This window comes from Rousettus aegyptiacus, unplaced genomic scaffold, assembly GCF_014176215.1.
Source record: "Rousettus aegyptiacus isolate mRouAeg1 unplaced genomic scaffold, mRouAeg1.p scaffold_m13_p_6, whole genome shotgun sequence".
Classification (NCBI taxonomy): domain Eukaryota; kingdom Metazoa; phylum Chordata; class Mammalia; order Chiroptera; family Pteropodidae; genus Rousettus; species Rousettus aegyptiacus.
This window is the reverse complement of record NW_023416309.1, coordinates 104097163-104111174: the sequence shown is the minus strand read 5'-3', so window position 1 is coordinate 104111174 and position 14012 is coordinate 104097163. Positions and strand designations below refer to the sequence as shown.

The 14012-nt window shown below is 42.4% G+C and overlaps 1 protein-coding gene and 1 long non-coding RNA gene across 6 annotated transcripts in view; one reads left to right on the top strand and one right to left on the bottom strand.

The window, feature by feature from the left end:
* Nucleotides 1-14012, top strand: part of TEX2 (testis expressed 2) — a 95149-nt gene that overhangs the window by 30425 nt on the left and 50712 nt on the right. The window lies entirely within an intron of this gene.
* LOC107502059 lies at nucleotides 6954-11674 on the bottom strand. The gene is made up of 3 exons (XR_001594912.2): nucleotides 11422-11674; nucleotides 8726-8815; nucleotides 6954-8506 (listed from the first exon to the last, which is right to left on the bottom strand). It is a non-coding gene; the product is annotated as an uncharacterized LOC107502059 (long non-coding RNA).

Sequence of the window (14012 nt, the reverse complement as noted above, 5' to 3'; positions counted from 1 at the left end):
CATGTAAAAGTTAATTGTTGTTATTGGTTCAGAATCCTACTGATACATTCTCACAAATTAGGACTGTCTGACTTGGATCTCTATGGCTCTTGGCCCTCCTTTCTTCCAACAGGTAATTCTGGCTGCTTCAGTTGACTGGGTCCTATCTGCTCAGTGCACAAATAGTGTTCTTTACTACTGAAATGTAAATGATGGTCATAAAGTTTTTAGAGGGAAAAAAAACCTGTACTTTCTCAAGAAAAGAATAACCATTTTACATCTTTACTTAAATAGAATAACTGCCAAACAGGTAGGATCTTTTGAGAACAAATAATAATGTTTCCTTGATATACTTTACTCTATCATATCCATAGGGAGAGAGCAGTGTAGTTAATTATAACAACATTTCTATGCTGTCAGTATCTAAACTTTACAGTTTACGAAGTGCTGTCCCATTTTTTCTTTCTTGCAACAATCTGAGGGGCGGGCTTTCACCATCATCGCCCTCATTTGACAGATCAGAAAATCCAGACCCAGTGAGGCTGCTCTTGAGCTGGGGCTCTTTGCGGGTAGCCTCGGCCATCCCAGGCAGTGTGCTTTTGGGGGATATCCGAGTGGGATTTAATGGGATCCTAATTGCAAGCGGATGGTCAGAAAGTTCTGCTCCTGTTTTGTCATTTTGCTTTGGCAGAGGATACTCTCTGAGGACCCACATAAGCTTGAAGAACCCTCCCCCCCCGCCCCCCACCCAACAACAAACTCAACACTAATTATCGGGAAAGGGCAGGACACTGCTGTCAGGCAGTTATTGGACCTGTGAACAGGAGAACATCAAGATCACAACTTTACAGCCTTTGTGTCTTTGAAATGGCGGTGGAATCCCAGTACAGCCATCAGGTTTACGGCGCCTCCAGAATCGATGGGTTGGTTCCAAGCTGTGCGCTCGTGTTTCTGGTTATGAAATGCTACTCGTGCTTATTTTCTCTGATCTGCTCAGAAGCTTTTTCTCTCGTTCCTTTGTGCATCCAAGTTTCTTTTTATTCCACTTGCTTTTCATTTCTGCCTTCTGTTCTGCCTTGGGTCTTGAGACTGCAATGAAACAGATCTTCAGGAATGGGCAGCTGTGGAGGCCCTGGCTGGGGTCAACTCTATTTCCTGGGCCTGGATTGGGGATGGGGGGGGGGTGGCTAGGACGAGCTCAAGAAGATGAGGCCACAACACAACAGTGCAGGTAAGAATATCAAAGATCGGGAACAGAACTCGGTGCAGTTTGATTGTGTCCTGTGTCCATGGAAGCAGTGACACACCTCTGATTCCTCATTAAAAATATCTGGAGTAGTTGATTAATTGACCTTGATGAAAATAGGCCTCTTTTTCCATGTAAGTACAGAGCAGTTGCCTCTGACCCGGCAACTGCCTCTGAGGTGGTATCTTCTAACACAGACGTAGACGGGATTAACTAGTTCCTGGTGCTCAGGAACAGCTTGTATTGTATCCCCAACTAAATTCCTGGTGATTCCATCACCTTTTGTGTGTGTGTGTTCATGTGTGTGTGTTTAAGTGTAATACGTTCTGATATTCCAAGTTGATTTAGACCAGTGAGTCTTAGTTCCATGGTAAGGTATGTGTGTGCATTTACATATAGGCTATGCTTATTGGGGAATTTTTTAAAACATGTCTTTCCAAGCCCCTTCCTCAACTATGATAAGCCATGAGATGGGGAGAGGGGCCGGGTCATCTGTGTGAAGATTTTTTCTAGGATTTTCTGGTACTCCTCCGCTCCGCCCAATTCCAAAATGAGAACTAGGATTAAGAAGGTGATTAGGGCTGGCTGTTGCCCCACCACAGTTTGCTGGGTGGAGCTGACCTAGGCTGGTGGTTCCAGCCTGGCATCTGCAAAGGATCCCGTGGGAACCAGGAGTCCATTTTCATTTCAAAAGGCTAAATAGAAACTGTACATTTACCTAGGATGAGGACTCAAAAGCTACCCAAATCGTCAGATTTCCTTGCTTTTGTTTGGATTGCAGGCCTTTATGGTTTCATGCTGATCGCAAGTTGTGATTGGCTGTGGATGACATAATAGGAGTTTCTGAGACAGGATTGGTTTAACTCTAGACATTGTTCTTAGAGCTGATATCAGGTCTCCTCCTCAAACTGAACATACTCCCTACCTTTAGAATGAGGTTGACCTTGAATGTGAGTGCACTTGACGATCAGAATTAAGCAACTGGATTGTTTCTTGCTTGCTTAGCTGTGCTTATCATCATCACACCTGTGGTAGTGATTTGATTTCATCATGTTATGAACCCTTTATAAATGTGAAGTGTTGGGTAAAATTTGGATCAACATTGAGATGGAAAAAATAGTAAACAGAATTAATCAATTACTGTAAAATATCATTTGTTAGAATCTTTCAAAACATATGGCAAGCGTGGGGAGGGGACAGGAAAAAAAGGTTGGTGAACCTACAAATCTCATCCAGTGCCCTTATTTTAAAAATGATCCCTTTAACCAGCAAACAAAGATAACTCACAATAAAGCACTAACTATTAATACTTAATCTCTGTAACCTCCTAGAATCCTGTTGATTGTACATTCTTTTACATAGTTGTGTTTGATGTGTACACATCATCCCAAAAAGTTCTGCTTTTTCATGTTGTATTACAGTATATAGACCCTTTCCATATTTCTACTTTGCCTCTGTGTATGTCATTCTTAATGCTCACAGCTGCCTGAACTAAACCTGAAGTCAGACAAGACAGTCTAGTGCAGGGGATTAGAGAAGTCTGGAGACAAGCTGTCTGTTTCATCCTTGATAACATGGCTGTGGGGTCAGCTCTGGTCAAGTCGGTATGGGCTATGCCTGCTGCTGCTGATGATAAAAATAGCTTACATATACTACGTGTTATTTCTTAATTTTCCTAACAGCCCCTATAAGGTAGGCACTATTATTTCTATTTTATTTATTTAGGAGGAAGAGGAGGCTTTTTGCAGTAACTTGTCCAGGGTCACGTGCTGGTCCAGGGTTCACACGCTGGAAAATAGTGAAACTGGGACCCAGAAGTAGATCTATTTAATGCCAGTTCTTAACCAGGTTTTTCTATGCACCATGGGACCCATTCACTTCTCAGCTCACTTAAACTACTTTCTACCTTAATCCCTACCACAAACGCATCTCTTACTATGTATTAAAGTCACAGAGGCTTAATATTAAAACAAAATAGAGCAAATACTGCAGGCAAGCAGGAGCCCCTGAGAACTACCATCCACATTAGGGATTTGTTAGTCTTCCTAAGGGCAGAGTGGTGTGAGTGGCCAGCCCATATTCAGTCTTTTCTTTAGTTCTGTCCTTTAGTTGTCTTTGAAGTTTCTCAAACCTGAATGGGCACAACTATGACTCTACAAGTTCGCGTGAAGCATGTATACAGTACTTTGTGGGAGACTCAAGAGACTCTTGGGTAATTTTGGCTATAAGTAGCTTTTTGTCCTGACCTTAGAACCTAACCCCCATTGGGGAGCGGCCACCAAGTTCCTCTGCATGGTAATTAAGTTATCTGTGCCCTGCTCTGTTCTCTGGACAAATCAGAAAATTTCCCATGTTCCCCTTGGTGCCTTTTCCATGCGGTGCTTGGAAGTCACTGGAGCAGGCCCCGTGCTGCATGGGAGGAAGCATCTTCTGCCTGCTCCCTAGGCACCTGTGAGTCTGCGGGCAGGCACGTCCAGTTCTTCTGTACCTTCCCCGGGTCTTGCTTCTGTTGAGTGGGAAATTTTCACACACGAATTAAAGCAGACTCATGTCCTTGGGCGGGATTGGAAATTGGAGTTTAGACTTGAAGTCTGGTTGGGGCAGGTGGATGAATAAATGTCAAGATTTACCTACCCCCTGGGCCTGTGGCTTTCTGTTCTCTAGAATTGTCGTTTTATGGAGTGTGGACAGGGCCCTAGTTCTAGGGTCCTGGAATTATCTGAACTCAATGTGTTTTCCTCTCAAGCTATATTTTAAATAGTGGTCCTGTGTAGTTGGAAAGGACGTTTGTACCATAGTTAAAAGTTACGTTGTGGATTGTGTAAGATTTGTGGGCCTAGAAACCTATTTCTCATTTATTTTCCTTCAGGATAAATGGATTTTGAGTTTCAAACAATTGACTTACTGATGCACTTTTGAAACTCAACCTATTCTTGGTTGAAGATTCACTTTCTGTGATTACTTGTGTGATGTAAATGTTTTAGGAGGTCAACCAAGAGGCTGGGATTTTTTAGGAGGAAAGCGTGGGGTTCAGTTCGAGTGCCACTGCCTTCGTGGAGGATGCTACGACTTGACAGGGCAGAGGAGAGGGGGCGGGGCTTTTCTAGCACAGGGAGCTGCGTAAATGGAGGTGGGAAGGACGTTCTCAACAGACCCAACCAGAATGGTGGGAATACATTGGAGAGTATCTGAAAATAAGGCTGAGTAGTTAGAGGGGCTGGGTTATGGTGGGCCCTGAAAGCCAAGGAGATTAGATGAGACACAGGAACATGATAGGTTTTTGAGCAAACGAGTGAAATGGTGAGAGTAGTGTTTAAAGAAGGCTAATCTACTGGCAGAATGCATGTGGGCTAGAGACTAGGGACCAGGATGAAGTTAGAAAGAAATGCTGAAGTGCGAGGGAGGTGAAGAAAGAACTACTCAGTCCACAGGACTTGAGGAGCTAAAGAGGTTTGGAGGATAAAGAAGAGGAGAACCTCAGAGATGGCCCTTTGAGGCTGGGGCCTTGGTGGTGGGAAGAGCAGTGGTCCTTGATGGGTGAGATGGCGTTAGTGTGGGTTTGGGTCGGGATAGGCAGGAATAAGCGGGCAAGTGGGTCCATTGGGTTTACAATTAGGCCTCTTTGGACTTGAGTAGGGTTTGGGTGAGGGTGGAGGATAGAGAGGAATGGATAGAAGAGTTACTAGCCCAGGGGTTGGAATAGTGATCTGTGTATATAGTTGAGTATGGGAGGCAAGGTGGCAACTCCTACCACATTCCCAGTGAATTAGGGGCAAGGCCATCTGCTTAGAGGGAGAGAGGAGGAAGATAAAATTGGAGGCCTGGATAAAAGACAAGGCCTGGAGTCATACTAATGGAGGGGTAGAGGAAGAGGGAATCTGACTTGGAAATCAATGAGCTGATTTCCTGGAAACAGCAATGAATGGCATGGATCAAGTCTGCATGGACCACCTCCTGGCTGGGGTCTACAGCAACCCCACATGACCGTCTCCTCCCGTACTCTTTCTAGCTGGGACGGAGGTCCCTGGCCACGGAAGTGACTCAGGCCCGGTGGTGGGGATGTCTCACAGGCAATGGGTAGCAGTGCTAACGATGCAGAGAGGGTGGTATAGATGGTGGTTTGGTCTTAAAAGCTAGGCCAGCTCTTTGCTTACCTTTCTCTCCTCCCCATTTAAATAAATAAATAAAAAAAAAGCCAAGCAAAGTAGGAAGATGGTTTCTTGTGAGAGGACTTGGAGTTGTAGCCTTGTAAGGATACATGGTCACTAGAGGGTCTGCAGGGTGCTGTAGAGGTGTGGGTGGTGGGAACATGGAGGTGGTGCAGTTCGAATCCACTAGAAGGTGAAGACGAAGGTTGTACTTGGAGTGATGTTCGTGAAGCATAAGAAAAACAAGGCATTGGGGTAGAGAGCCCAGTAAGAGTTCTGTCCTTATCTCAGCCAGAGCAGAGGCCTTCTGGGCAGGAGTGACCTTTTGTACAGTGGGCAGTGAGTGGGGAGGGAGGTGGGATGTTTGAGGAGGACTGACACCTGTTCTCTGTTGCCACAGCACATGCAAGTGCGACTTATCTGTGTCTTAGATTCTGTCATTGGTAGACACCTGTGACCGGAAGAGGTGAGGGCTGTTTCTCCAGCTGGGCCAAGCGAGACAAGTCTGCGAGGTCTAGGAGCTGTTAATGTGAGACGAACTGTTTCAGTGTTGTTAGAAGAATAGTTTGACGTAATCGCTTGGGCACATGAATCTGTTCCAGTGTATTCAGGTTTCCTTTGCTTGGCTCTGGCAGTTGCTAAGAATTTCTCTGGTGTAAAATGGAAAAGCGGGACTCTAAATAGGTTCTGTTCCATGGATATTGAATTGTAGAATCATAGCCTTATAGAATTTAGAGCTTTCTGGAAAATTCCTTGAGGACATTAGAGGAGGGTCCCCTCAGTTAACAGTGGAAGAACTCAGGGAGGTGAAGCGGATGAGCTCCCTCAATGTGACGTGAGGGTCGCGGTCTTCCTTGGCGCTCCTCTCCCTGCTGCCTCATGGCTTCACTGGGTATGTATTCTCAGCGACTGATTCTGCTACCAACTGAGCAGTTGTCAGAGATGGGGAGAACTATTTGCAACACACAGGGTAGAGAAAGTGTTAACTATCCATGATACATAATGTGAATTAAAAAAAAAAGCCTTGGGCAAGAAATATGAATGACAAGTCAACAGAAGAAGAGACACAGAGGGGAAAAAACTTGAAATGATTATCTAAATGTTGAGGTGCCATTTATTCAGCCATCAGATTGGCAATAGTTAAAAATAGTGTTCAGTCTTGACGAAGGTTCGAGATGGACACTTTATACGTGGTTGGTAAGAATGTAAATCGGACAGATAGGCAAGACAGTTTCAAAATTGTAAATACGCACCTCCTTCGATCCATCAATTCCACTTCTAGGAGTATGGTTCACAGGTAGACTCGCCCTGTGCAGAAAATTTAAATAGAAGGCTTTTCAAAGCAGCGTTGTTTGTAACAGTGAAAACTGGAAAAAACTCAAATTCCTATCAATAAAGGAATGATTAAGTGGATGACGGTTTATCTGGGCTATGTAGAAAATGTGTGTGTGCCAGTCGATTTTTATCTATAGGCATAGAAAGAGGTTCAGGAAATAGTGAAAAACAAACTGCAAAGCAATGTGTATCAAATGACTTCACTTAAGACTAAAAACAAAAACGATGTGTTCGTGTATGTTTGTAAATTCATACCAAAAAAAAAACCCTGGAAGGTTACATTCAAAACAGTTGATTTTGAGAAGAGCTGGAGAAAATTTCACATTTTCTCATATATCTGTTTTTGAAGGTTTTTTATGATGAGCTAGAAATTGTGGTTTTTAAAAAATTGAACTGAAAATTTATATATGCTATTCAACCCTATAATTTCACTTCTAAAAATATTTACAAAGGAAATAATCAGGCATCATAATGGATTGCAGCATTATTTGTGACAGCAAAAAAAATAATAGTATCCTGTGTTGAATGGTTAGATTATGAAATAGTCGTTTTATATAGGTATTTAACATCATATGTAGAAGAATCTTTATTGACTTGAGGAAATGTTTACAAGAATAGTTAACATTTAGGGAATGCTTGCTCTGTACCAGGGATCATGCTGAGTGCTTTACATAGGTTGTTTCATTTAATTTTCTAAGCATTCCTTTTTGCCATTCCCATTTTGTAGATGCAGAAACAGAGGCTTCGTTAGGGTGAATAATTTGCCTGAGGGTCAGACTCCTACCTAGTTAGTAGAACTGAAGCCAAAGGCCTTGCCGATACTTCACTGTGTAATCGTGAATATAAAAATAGATCACATACAAACATACATACATGCATGCATACACAAATACATAACATGTGGTGTTATTTATTTTGTAAAAATGAATTTTCTGTGCCTTAGTTTTCTGTGGGTAAGATGTGGGGAGTGGGTTAGTACATTTTTATATTCTGAAGATCATGATTTTATTTTAAAAACTGATGGCTGAAATTGTTTCATTGATTTGTTTTCTAATTCTCTGTTATTTTTAGTAAGTCGAGCTCTTTTGTTCATTGGTTTGTTTTTTGGCCATTTGAACCTTTGGGTACTTGGGAAGTACCTATCGATGACCCCTTTCTAAATCTGACCACCAAACACCTTAAGAGTGACTGTTGGAAAGTCCTCGTAAGAGGAAATTTCACTCTGTCAGTTGGAATGCGTTTTTCCTACACGGGTGAATTAGTGGCCTGTGGTTAAAACTTGATTTCTTAACCACTTGGAATTTATCTGACTTTAAAGATTGAGTTTAAAATTTAAGGGAAGATTGATGAAAGGTACATGGGATCTCTCTGTACTACTTTGGCAACTTCCTGAAAGTCTTTAATTATTTCAAAATAAAGTTTAAAAAATTCAAGGAATGGTAAAACTTTGGTTTCCTCTTGTTACTACCTGTAACCAGGCTTGATAATCCTGACAGCTGGAGCCAGTGGGAAGCGGAAGGAGGCAACACGTGACAGCGGATCCAAAGCCAAACAAGGGCGGGGCACACCGCGTTTGTTGTTTTAAGTTGGAAATGATTTCAGGCTTTCATGGTTGCAAAGTAAAAACTGAACAAGGAGCGTCTTATACTCTTTCCCAAATTCACTTGTTGTTAGCATTTGTCCCTTTGAGCATCGCCTTTTGAAATGGACTATTTTGTGACCACAGCCATCATCACCCTCTTCTTATCCTCCTGGATTTTCGGCACCATGGTCTTCTAGGTTCCGGGCATCCACTTACCTGAAACAAGCGTTTACACTCAGTTTTCAAACTTCTCAGGAACCTACAGTGTGCTTTTGGTTCCTAAGGTTTAAATATTTATAAACCCAAACACTTAGCCGCTATAAAGGTTTTAAACTAAAAATGGACTCCCCGCCCTTACCCATCAGCACAGCACCCTCAGCTGCAGCTAAACTAATGGTCTGGCAGCCTGCTCGTCCTGATGGGACTGGTTCTCACCTCGGTGCCTTTCCATATGCTGGTGTTTCACATCTGCAATATTCTTTTCTCTATATCTCTTCCTCCCAAGTCACATACATGACTTTTCTGCTAAAAAAAAAAAAAAAAATTCTTCCCAGACTTCTTGATTAGCACCATCTGATTTGGTCATACCTTTCATTACCTTAGGTATGTTTTGCTTTCATATTAATGTCATTATATGATGTCCATCTGTTTTCTCCTTGAGTTCCCTCCAGGGGATGTCACCATTGTTACCTTTTATAAGCCTCCATAGGCCTTGTGCGGTTGTGCTGGAGGCATGACCTGGTTTTAGATAAGTTACTGTGAACTGAATTTGGATTTCATTATTAGAACAATCTAGCAGTCTGTAAAGCAAAATTCTATTTGTGTTGATTCTTTTGAATGCCTTTTTCCTTCAGGGATGTAGCGCTTTTCCTAGGCGGGCCTTCCTCATGGCAGGCAAAAGCTGAAGCAGTGCCTGAAGCAGGTGGACTTGTTTACGAGCAGTAAAAATCCTGTGTTGTGTTGTGTTGTGTTGTGTTGTGTGCAGTGCAGGCCCCTGCTGGGCTGTGAGTGTGGGGCTGGGAACCTAATAACTAATGGGAAAGGAATTTCTAACAGTCAGGGTGCCTCGGGAGGATTGCCTGTACTGGAAGTACTTTTCTCTCCCTTTCTAAAATGAAACTAAGGCTAGAGCTAGTTCATTATCTATAATGTCAATATTGATTTTTGTTTACAAGGTGGAGCATTAACAGATTAGAATAGCTACTGGCAATTCTTAGCTGCTTCGCTGAATGTAAATGAATCAAGGGATAGCTGTTAAGATGTACTTGAGATTTTAAGGCTAAGTCAGACCTTTCTACATTGGTTGACCAGAGTTACTGTTTACTGTTCAGCATCAAGGTGGAAAAATTGAGTCTTAAAGCCTCTTCTCTACTTTTTATAAAACCAAATCCTATTTTACAATGCACAGGTAAGAGGTGTTAAACCATTTTCTGCAATACAACGCAGCTTGCCTCTTTTCCTCTGCCAAGACTTTTGAATGAAAACTGTTGACTGACACAAGCCATGGTAGCAGATGGTACTCATATCTCATATGTCCAGGTGCAAACTTGTTCAGAGGCAGCAAGTATTTAACGGGCTGAATTTTACATGGACAAAGACTTTTAATAATGACTTTGAAGGATTTACAATATTCCTGAAAAAGGAGGTGTATTCCAAACCAGGCTTGCCTCTGATGATGCTGTGTTACTGAACTCTGTATCTGGAGACTGTAGAGATACCTTGGAGATACCGTGGGTTTGTTCACTTCCAGACTACCATAATAAAGTGAGTATCACAAGAAAGGGGGTCATAATCTTTGTTGATGGAGGGTCTTGCCTTCAGTTTATAAAAAACATGACACCTGTGAAGTACAATAAAGCAAAGCACAATAAAATGATTTGCCTGTAGATCAATTTTCAGCCAAGATTGCTTCCTTCCTTCTCTCTTTCTTCCTCAGCATTGCCTCTAATCTATATGAATTAGAAATTAATAGTGATAATAATAATGGCCACATTACTATTTGTTATAATGTGGGAAGACCAAGCAGTTGAATTGGTGAGCATCCTGGAAGGAGCTGGTTTCTCTTTTTATGTACCCTAAGATTGAATTGTTTCAAATACAGCTGGAGGTAGGAAGGGCAGTTATTAATAGAAAATTAGCACCCCCCCCCCAAAAAAAAGATACCACCAGATTCAGAGGTTATTAATCTGAGTTAATAAATACCAACATTGAGTCTTGAAATAGCTCTTCATTTCTGAATGTACAATATTATTGTTGATTTTTTTTAGAGCCTAATTAATGATGATAACCTATTTGAGTGACTAGAAATAAAATAAATTTTATGGTTGTTTAGTATTCTAACCCCAAATGTACTGAGGTTGATAGCCTCTTTGGAGTTCGTGATAGGAAGGGCAGCTGGCTACTGGCTTTCTGTTTGAGGCCTTTGTTTTTTGAAATCAGATGAAATGGGAACCATTGATCCATTCCTTGTTTTTAGACTGGGTAGAATAGATCCTGCATAGGTGCTGGGGAGAGAAACGTGTATCAGGGGTTTTCTCAGTCTTAGAGCAACATACATCTTTACAAGGCATAGTAACTTTAATGGGGAGTTATAGTCAAGGCCTTAGGAAAGACACATCGACAGAACAATTCGAGAGCTCATGCTTCCCAGAAACATACCTGCTAAGGCTAAGGTTCAGAAAGCATTTGGCTCTAAATAGCATTTTCCCCCCTAAAGCTATAGGAGCAAAAATATATTTGTATTTATTGTCTTAGAATGTAACCACATGGTAGTGTAACCTGAAGAACAATGTGTGCTTTTTAAATAGAATCGTTCTAATTCAATTAAAAGTAGTTCAAAGTGTTATATTATTTCATTGTAAAGTTTTGAATGGTGAAATTTTAAAAACTCTTATTTTTAATTGTAGTAAAATATCCATAACATAAAATTTACTGTCTTAACTTTTTAAGTGTACAATTCAATAGTGTTAAGTATATCCTCATTGTTATGTGATCAGTCTCCAGAACTTTTTCATCATACAAAACTGAAAGTCTATATTCATTAAAAAACAACTCTCTATTTCCCACCCTCCGCAGCCCCTGGTAACCACCATTCTATTTTCTGTTTATATGAATTTGACTACTTTACATACCTCAGACGAGTGGAATCGTGGTATTTGCCATCTTGTGACTGCCTTATTTAACTCAGCATAATGTCCTCAGAGTTCTCAAATCTAAGTGAGGGCTGTTTTGCTTCTGGTTCACCTATGACTGAGTAGTTATAGCCCTTTGGGGTCCCAGCTCATTGTGGAAGGGTCTCCAGTTAGTGCTCTGCCTCGGCCAGCCCTGGACTTTTTTATTCTGCCCAGGAGATCATTAAAATGAAAGCTCCAAATTGCCAGAATCGTCCAGTGTTTTGAGTGCAAGGGTTGTTTCTGTAGAGCTCATATCTCTGGGTTCCCATTGAATTTATTTTTAGTAGTTTTCAACAGAACAGTGGGCTGGATCATGGAGCCTGCCTTCCCAGACACCAGACCTCTGGCCTCAGTTTGTCACTGTTTCCTCTGCCACTCCCATCCATTTGGGGGCTGGATGTGGTTAATCTTTAGCACCGTTTGATCCTGACCAAATTAGACTTTTGCTTAAACATATCTCTGGCAGGAAATCATCCTATGGGACAATGTGAGCTATAGGCACTCCCCTCACAAGACTCAAAATCAGCGTTAAAACCCAAGGACTAGTGGTCTGCTGGTGGCTTTGGAAGAAAGAGACCTCTTGGGAAGGAAATTTCCTTTTTTGGAGTTTCATTTCCTGAAGGCTTGAGATAAGGTGGTCGGTCTGTCTTTGGCTCTCTAACTCTCTCTGTCTCTCTCCCTCGCCTGGTTATAATTGAGTTTGGTTAATAGAAGGCAGGAGGCCAGTTACTTTTTTGTGATGCTAGACTGTCAGATGGATAATGAGACTCTTTTCAGTGCGTTTGGTCACTTGCTGATTCTTGAGAACCAAGCTCTTAGCTCCTGGGAGAACTGTTCATGGAGGAGGACAGAGGGCGGATGCCAGCAGGACAGAGCAGTAATAAAGAGTGTGCGTGACATGCTTGAGGAGGCTGCTTGCTCTGGTGGGAAAGGCACCAAGATATCAGTGTTAGACGCTCCCCCTCAGTCAACGCTGTGGCTGTGGACAAACTGTGTAATCTTCCTAGCAACGGTCAGGTGCTCTTTCCTCTTGACTTTGGTTGTCCTCCAAGTCTGTGACTGAGGGTCAGTTTTGCTGGCCCTGGCAGCTAGCCATTGGGAGGACAGAGAGCATGGGGCTTGGAGTTGTCCCTAGGAGGAGGAGGGATTGACTTAGTGGGTTGTCTAGAACCCAAATCATGGACTCTGTCAATTATCCAGCAGTTTTGGTCCTAGAAGCAGCTTTTGTTAATCTAGTCTAATCCCTTCATTTTGCAGATGATCAAACAGAGCCTTGGGATTTTCTTGTATTTAAAAATAGTGGTGCTGTTGTAGCATCATATGGCAGATTTTAGTAAAAACAAGCAAAAAAAAAAAAAAAACAAACCAAAAAATTAATGACGTAGAGCCGTGCTTTGGTCAGTGTGGATTTGGGGTATTTCACTCTCAATCTCAGAATCTACTGCCTGAGCCTTGGAGAAGGACATTAGTGATGGTGGGCCAGACCGCCTGCCCCAGCCGGCTACCTGGCACCCAGCTCTCCATGGGCCCAGTTGACTGACGCAGGCATTGTTGGCTGACACAGCCTTAAGACAGTCTGGTCAGAGGTCTGCAGAGGTCCTTTAAGCCAGCAAGTCGAGGGCCCTGACTGTATGGGGGAGGATAGGGCAAGTAGGCCCCTCGTGGCCTTTCCTGGGCAGGTGCCACTCACTTTTCCCTGGGGCCTTGCTTGGCTGCCCAGACCAAAGGCTTTGGGATGCGCTGCCATTTCACCCTTTGGCCCTGGACTGGACCTGATTTTGCCCGAAAATTCCTAGGCCATCTCACCCTCAACTACGGAAGGGCTCCTCTACCCTTGCTTTGCTCACTGGTGAACCAGTTCATACCGTTCAGCCCCCCAGATCGTGCTCTCTGTGTTTGTACCTGTGCCCGCAGTCACCTTCGCTTGCAGCCCCCACTACCCGTGAAGCAGCCTTATCATCCTTTATGTTATTAAAGCAATTAAGTGATGCTCGTTTTTCAGCCTGCTGAGAATTATCAAGTACCAAACTTTTTTTAAAAATTACCTCTATAATTTTCTTTTTAAATTACCCTTGTAAAACTAGGTGACAGTTAAATGAAAACTATGTGTTGCACTCGGTATCTTTTTTCTTACTAAGCCTACAAACCTGTGGCTGAAAGATAACAGAGAAGGATTGTCCTGGAAGGCTGTGTCTTTCTAGATTGCCTTGTCTTTCTGGATTTTCAGAACATTGCAAAGCTGTTAGATCCTCTCCTTCAGCAGCTGCCAGCTCCTGGATTTAAATTGCTTTGCCTGATAGATTGAGATCATTCTCTTTTCCTGGATCCAGTAGGGATAGGAGAGCCTAGGGGTCATGAATAAGCGTGGGGAAAACTCTGTTGGAAAGTTTTTGTGAAAGTGATTTCTCTGAAGCATTGATACCGAGGATGTGTGGTTTCAGATGTGTCCTTGTTATGACTGAACTGTAGTTCTTTTCTTTGTTAGGTTATTTCCTGTTTTCTAGATTTAAGGTCACTGTTTCCTGCCTCCCATTTATCTTTTCTATTGT